At 41.8% G+C, this 6,560-nt stretch overlaps 1 long non-coding RNA gene across 1 annotated transcript; it reads right to left on the reverse strand.

Moving 5' to 3' along the window:
• Positions 1-245: 245 nt before the first annotated feature.
• Positions 246-5,244, reverse strand: LOC117502463. Its single transcript, XR_004558307.1, has 3 exons — positions 5,148-5,244; positions 4,241-4,243; positions 246-256 (listed from the first exon to the last, which is right to left on the reverse strand). It is a non-coding gene; the product is annotated as an uncharacterized LOC117502463 (long non-coding RNA).
• Positions 5,245-6,560: the final 1,316 nt, after the last annotated feature.

Below are 6,560 nucleotides of genomic sequence, written 5' to 3' on the forward strand. Positions count from 1 at the left end.
TCCTGAGGAGCTTCAGCAGGAACTGTGGAATGACATTTGGAGCTGAGTTTAATTGTGCGCATGTGACAGAAAACTAATTCGTCGTGGCACGCAGTGAAATGTGACGCCGCGTTACAAGTCATGTCAAAACTTGACAGTTTCCGTGTCACTTCGTAATAACACGTGACAGTTTGGGCTCCAAGAACCATCACAGGAACCACTACGAACGTTGTCACGTTCTATTACAGATCACTACTCATCAAGACGGATCAATACGCTCAGTTGCGACCTCCACGACGTAAGACGAAATGAGGGTGGTGTGTGACATTCGTGGAAGATTTTTTTGACAGGCAAAAACATGCTCCACGAATATCAAGAATATCACGCACCAACACGCACTATTAAGAAACCTATTCAGATGTGTTAAGTCACGTTAAGAATGTCAGGAATGTGTCACGAATGACAGAAAAATGACATTCGTAACGCGTCTTGCTTATGTGTAAACGCACCCTGTCACACCTTGACGATTTAGCCAGTGTATGCTGAGCATATTAAAAATGCTGGCATACACTGGAGTATGTATAATAAGTTTTATATAAGTTAGAGCACGTTGAAGCACGCTGATATACGCCATAGTACAGTGAGTATGGCGAACAATTTATGGGCATGCATAATATTTTGGACATATGCCAGCATATGTCTCATACGTCCTGCAAATGCGGGCTATAAGTTGTAGGTAAGTTATATTATTGTTGACACACATTTCTTGAAAGTTACTGATAAGTCGAAATATGTCCATTGATGCTGTCCATTGACTGGGTGAAACACTGGAAGCTGCAGAGTCCTCATGCGAGCAGTTCAGACTTACAAATATTAAAACCTTTCATATGCAGAGTAAATATAAAGTCTTAATCTTACCTGTTTGTTTCAGTCAGATTCATCATCACAGTCTGACAAAAATGTATCCACATAAAACATCCTGAGTTTGGAAAAAACGTCTAAAAATACTTTAGGTCCCTGTTGTGGCTGAAGAAATGCAGCGTTTTTAAAAGAAGTCCCTCTGTGTTTTATGCATTTCTCAGCATGAACCAGAGAACACCGGTGCTTTGTCCCACAAAAAGACAATTAACTTATTTTAAGTTGAAGTTGAAAGAGTCGCAGCACCTCATTCATTCATGTCAGTCTTCAGCCGACTCTTCAGCATTTTGACACGTCATGAAAATAAATCCTATGATCTACCACAACAAAAATAAAATAAAATAAAATTTAAAAAATGTTAAATTACTCTAAATTACTCACCTGGAGGAGGCCCCGGGGAAGACCCAGGACACGCTGGAGGGACTACATCTCTCGGCTGGCTTGGGAACACCTTGAGGTTCCCCCGGAGGAGCTGGAGGAGGTGTGTGTGGATCGGGAGGTCTGGGCGGCTTTGCTTGAGCTGCTGCCCCCGCGACCCGACTCCGGATAAAGCGGAAGAAAATGGATGGATGGATGGAAATTACTCTGTTTAGCCTCCATGTGGAGGGCAGAGGCCGTGTGACAGCATATGCGTGCTTCATAATGTTTTTGTCAGTATTTATGTGTTCTGCCTGCCAAACAAAAGGATTCTGCTGGTGGTGGAAACGCAAACCAAGCCAGACTTAACTGTTACGACCCGCACCATCACGTGCAGTACCGACTTGAACCGCTTGGTGGAAATGGGGCTGTCAGCGTAGGCTGGCTAAATCATCAATGTGTGATAGCTGCATTAATGTATTCGATGTATCCAGCATATTCTGCACATATTCTTCATACATCGGTATAAGCTGACTAAATCATCAAGGTGTGGCAGGGCCCTTAAGGGCCTTTCACATCGAACACGTTGGTTGATCATTTTGACGCCTTTGCTTGCACTGAATGCATTGGACTCATTGAACATGGCAATGATGTGCAGAGGGGGCAGAGATTTCTATGTTAGTACCAGGCTGTTCAAGGGCCCGGTGAACAACATGGACAATCACCATCATGGATTTGTGACACACAGTGCAAAGTTTGGATGGCGTTTGGATGAAAACAGCGAAATAGTGTGAAACAGTTCAAAATTAGTGCACGAAACATCGCGCCGACGGGCAGGCGTGCACAAATCCCCTGCGAGAGTTCGTGCATGCGCCGGTGTCCGTCGAGCAGGAATAGTACCAGTACCAGGTGCACCACATGGCACTGCTTATGTGGAAGAAATAAAAACCAGCTGCTACCTGTGGAACCACATTGCGCCACTTATGTGGAATAATAAAGAAAAAGAAAAACACACCACCCGGGAAGCGAACTTGTGCCTTTCAAAACCTCTGATTCCCAGTCAGAGACTTTACCACTGAGCTACGGAGTTGTTCTTTGAAAGCTGTGGGAAACTGCCTCATATCAGGAAGAACATGGAAGTATTAAAAAAATTTAAATCCCACACCATATAAAAACACCGCATTTATCAAGCAAGCAATACAAATATGATCCATCTATTCCTCTGGTGATGACCCATGGTCACAGACATACAGTCATGAAATGACATGAATGAGAAGCAGTGTGCTCTGATGTCCACATCTACTGGTCAGGTGCGTCCAGTCAGCTGCGCGCATGTTCTGCCTGAAACATGTCTTGTGGACAGCGCGCCACAGCGCAGACACCGCAGACACCGCATCATGTGGAACAGAGCTCAGGTGGGTGACATGATGGTCAGATCACCCGATGCGTCGTGCATGCGCTCTCTTGCTGCAGCTTGTCGGCACCATGGCGATATATGTTTTTATTTATGTCCATGTAAATATAGCAATCAGACACACTCGCCTCACAGTGGACAGTTGTTTGTCCATGACTGTCCAAACACAGTAGGTGTTGTCTAGCTGGAATGTCCAGAATGACAGATCACAACAGCTGCTTCTGTCGGAAGCCACGCCTCCCATGAGTGGAGCGCACACACCCGCATGTCAGTGTGTGTGTTTGCAAAGTCACACTCGTGGGGAACTTAGACAAATTTCACAGCAGTACAACAGTGGACATTTGCAGTCTGTTGTTGTGTGAAGAGTGCGACTGGCCACACATTTTATAAGTGCCATGCAAGCGGTGTTAGATGTTTGTGCTTTTCACCTGGAATATTGCTAGCATCTGCCGCAAGAGGGTGCGATGGGTTTCGCACAGCGCACACTTTGTCTTTCAGGCATTTGTGTGCGCAAATAGTTGTAGCAACAGGTGTATGAGGTGTTGGAGGCAGGGACGACATTACACGGTTTGCACACAATTCCTGCATCATGTGCACTAAGTGTGCAGCTTGTTCAAACTTCGCACTATGTGTGAAGGGGCCCTAAAGAAGGATAAAGCAGAAGAAAGAGTAACAGACATCACCCTATGAGAAGCTTGTTTCAGTGACTGGTTGGAGTGAGGCCAAGCTGAAGGGGCCAGCCAGCCAGAACTGAAGCAGCCGGTGTTCAGGCCACTGACCCGGGCAGAGCGAGACACAGAATGCAATGTGATTGAGCAGACACACTCAATCTGAAATTCTTCACTTTTTGATATTAACTCACACACGGTTTGAGCAGTGGAGCTTCTGCAAATTTGTCTGGTGAGTGAGTAATTGAAAATAAAACGTGATGTAGTGCACTGCTGAAGATTTATCAGCTAACGTTAGCTTAGCCTTTTAGACTTTAGCTACAGAATCACTCAGTCGAGCTGAGGGAATGTTTTATATTTGTAAATTGTTCAATCTATTTTTACCAAATAAAGCTACACAGTTTTTTAATTGTTCCTGCTGTGATGACAAGAAAGGTCTCAACTTTAAATAACAGATTTTTTTCATTAATTTTTTTAAACTATCTAGTAATCCAACTTTAAAGAAAATAGAACAGCACTGTTTCATGTTTCTTTATATTTTAAGAAATATATTTCTTCACTTGTCCCACATGAGGAACATGTCAATAATCAGAGAACCTTGTAAATACAGACGTACGAGGTCTATTAGAAAAGTATCCGACCTTATTATTTTTTTCAAAAACCATATGGATTTGAATCACGTGTGATTGCGTCAGACAAGCTTGAACCCTCATGCGCATGACAATCACTAGAATAGTCAAATTCATATTTTAGTAATTACTCTGCCCTTATTACAACATAAAAAATAATCACATGGTTAACGAATATGTAATTAAATACTGAAATGACTAAATACACACATTAAACACCCTGATCATGTTCTGTGTGAAAGGCTCTTTACTCTTGCAGTACTGCATTCGGTTACTATCTGACCTTAATGCTTAGATGGCTTATCTTATGAACTTCATAATTATTAAAAGGTATTTATCTGCTGATTTAAAAAATGTAGATTGTGTATTTTCTGACCACTCATAGAAATTCAGTATCATTTTCAAAGACTCCAATATCGACAGATGGAACCAAATTTACATCCTCCATTTGTTACGTTGGTTCATTCAGCTACATTTTGGACTAAAATTTCAAGATCTCTGACCTGAGATGGTATCTTTCAAATGTATAAGTGGTCAAAAGACACAGGTTAGTAAAACTTTCCACCTCCAAAGTCATCTTAGCCCCATCTCTACCCAACACACCACTGGACAGCACAGTGACTTAGTGGTCATGGGATCAATTCCCACTTGTGGCCTTTCTGTGTGGAATGTGAATGTTCTTCCTGTGTATGCATGGGTTTCCTCCGGGTGCTCCAGCTTCCTCCCATATCCAAAGACATGCAGGTTAGGTGAATTGGAAACTTTGTAATTGTCCAGGTCTCCCTTGTAAAAGAAAGCTTGATCTCAATGGGACTAACCTGGTTAAATGTAAACAAAAATATGCACGCATTGATAACATAGTTGCCAGAATTAACCAGAAAGAAGTCAGAGACTCTACCAAGGCTTCATCTTTGCAACCATGAATGTTTTGATATTGCAAAATTTCAGTACATTTGCTAACATCATGTCTATATCCATCCTGAATCACTGCTTTACAGCACCTTGGTCTCATTGTCAGCTGCAGTCTGTCATTCAACATATCAATTAATAACAAAAATAAAACTATGTCTTCTTTGTGGTTTTCTCTGGATTGCAAACCAGCTTTAGAGATGCATACTACCACCTACCGTATTGGCGTCTGTGGAATAATTGCATTAATTATTAATTATTATAAGTCTATACAATACAGAATGTAAAACAATAAAATGAAAAATAAAATAATCAAAATGTACAGTAAATATCTTAACACTTAGGAAACAATACCATTTTGATCGTTTTACCACAATAATACACCACTTTTAGAAGACCGAACAAGAGCAGTCTGTGCACTGATTCCAATGGTCTGCTTATATTATTCGTTTAAGTTTCGGGTGAAGATGGGTACCTCCGCTGGCGTCAGTAATGTGGCAATACAAAGAGTTTTTTTTCTTTCACCATTTTCTTAAATTCTTTCCTTTCCTGTCCCTTTTTCATTACTCTATGTCATTTCACATATGAACAAAGACGGGTGCCCTAGTATCAAAGACTGTCATGCTTGTTGGTGATTTGGATGACAGTGACAAGGTGTGTAATGAGGGACTGTCTCTAGACCACTGAGGGGAAACGGCAGTAACACAGCAGTGTGGGAAACTAATCTAAATCACATTACAAGTCCCTGCCCTGCAGGCTCGCATGGCTGGCAGATTAGCTTGCATGCTTGTCAATGCCACGTTCTCTGCTTTTTGTCAGTTCATGGGTAATAAACATTGTAATCAGGCTTGTGCTGTTGACTGGTTGATGTACAGGAACATGACACCAAAGGGAGAGTTATCAGCATGAAATAGTGCCACGGTGTCAGTTCATGTGGAAAATGGATGAATTACATTGCGCTATATGTCACTGAGAATATCACATTAAACAGAGCTAGCCAGTTAGAGGGTCAGCTTCTGAAAGTCACCTTTAAAAGAGAACTTGGGGATTTTTAAGCATAGAGCCTATTTTTATATAACTTTGGATTAAACTTTTGGCGTGTGATGAAAATGATTTTAAGTGACCCAGTGTTTTGTTTGAACATCAACATCATCATGGGTGAAACACCTATATAACGTAAGCATACAGGGCAAGGAACAATCACCACAGTACTCAGAATCAGAATGGAATTTATTGCCAAATAAGTTTTCACATACAAGGAATTTGATCTGGTGTCATTGGTGCATAAACAACAATAAAAAGAAAAGTAAAAAATACTTTTGTAAGAAGTAAAGGAATCAAATAGACAAATGGGCAAAACTATGCTTACTGTCAAATAAATATAACATAGTAGAATGGGGCTGTGCAAGGCATGCAGATGTACAGTACCGTTCAGTGCAGGGATGATCAATCTGTATTTTGTGGATATGGGAGGGAGGGAGGGTAAATGGGGGTCTCTGGCATTATTTATTAGTCTAGCTGTGGACAGAAAGAAGCTGTATTTGAGGTTTTAGTCCTGATGGACCTCAGCTGTCTGCCAGCAGGGAGGGTGACAAAAAGTTTGTGTCCTGGGTGACAGGAATCGCCCACTATCTTCCTTGCTCACCACAGGGCCCTGGAGGTGTACAGGTCCTGTAGGGATGGCAG

The sequence above is a fragment of the Thalassophryne amazonica genome, chromosome 2, assembly GCF_902500255.1.
Source record: "Thalassophryne amazonica chromosome 2, fThaAma1.1, whole genome shotgun sequence".
Classification (NCBI taxonomy): Eukaryota; Metazoa; Chordata; class Actinopteri; order Batrachoidiformes; family Batrachoididae; genus Thalassophryne; species Thalassophryne amazonica.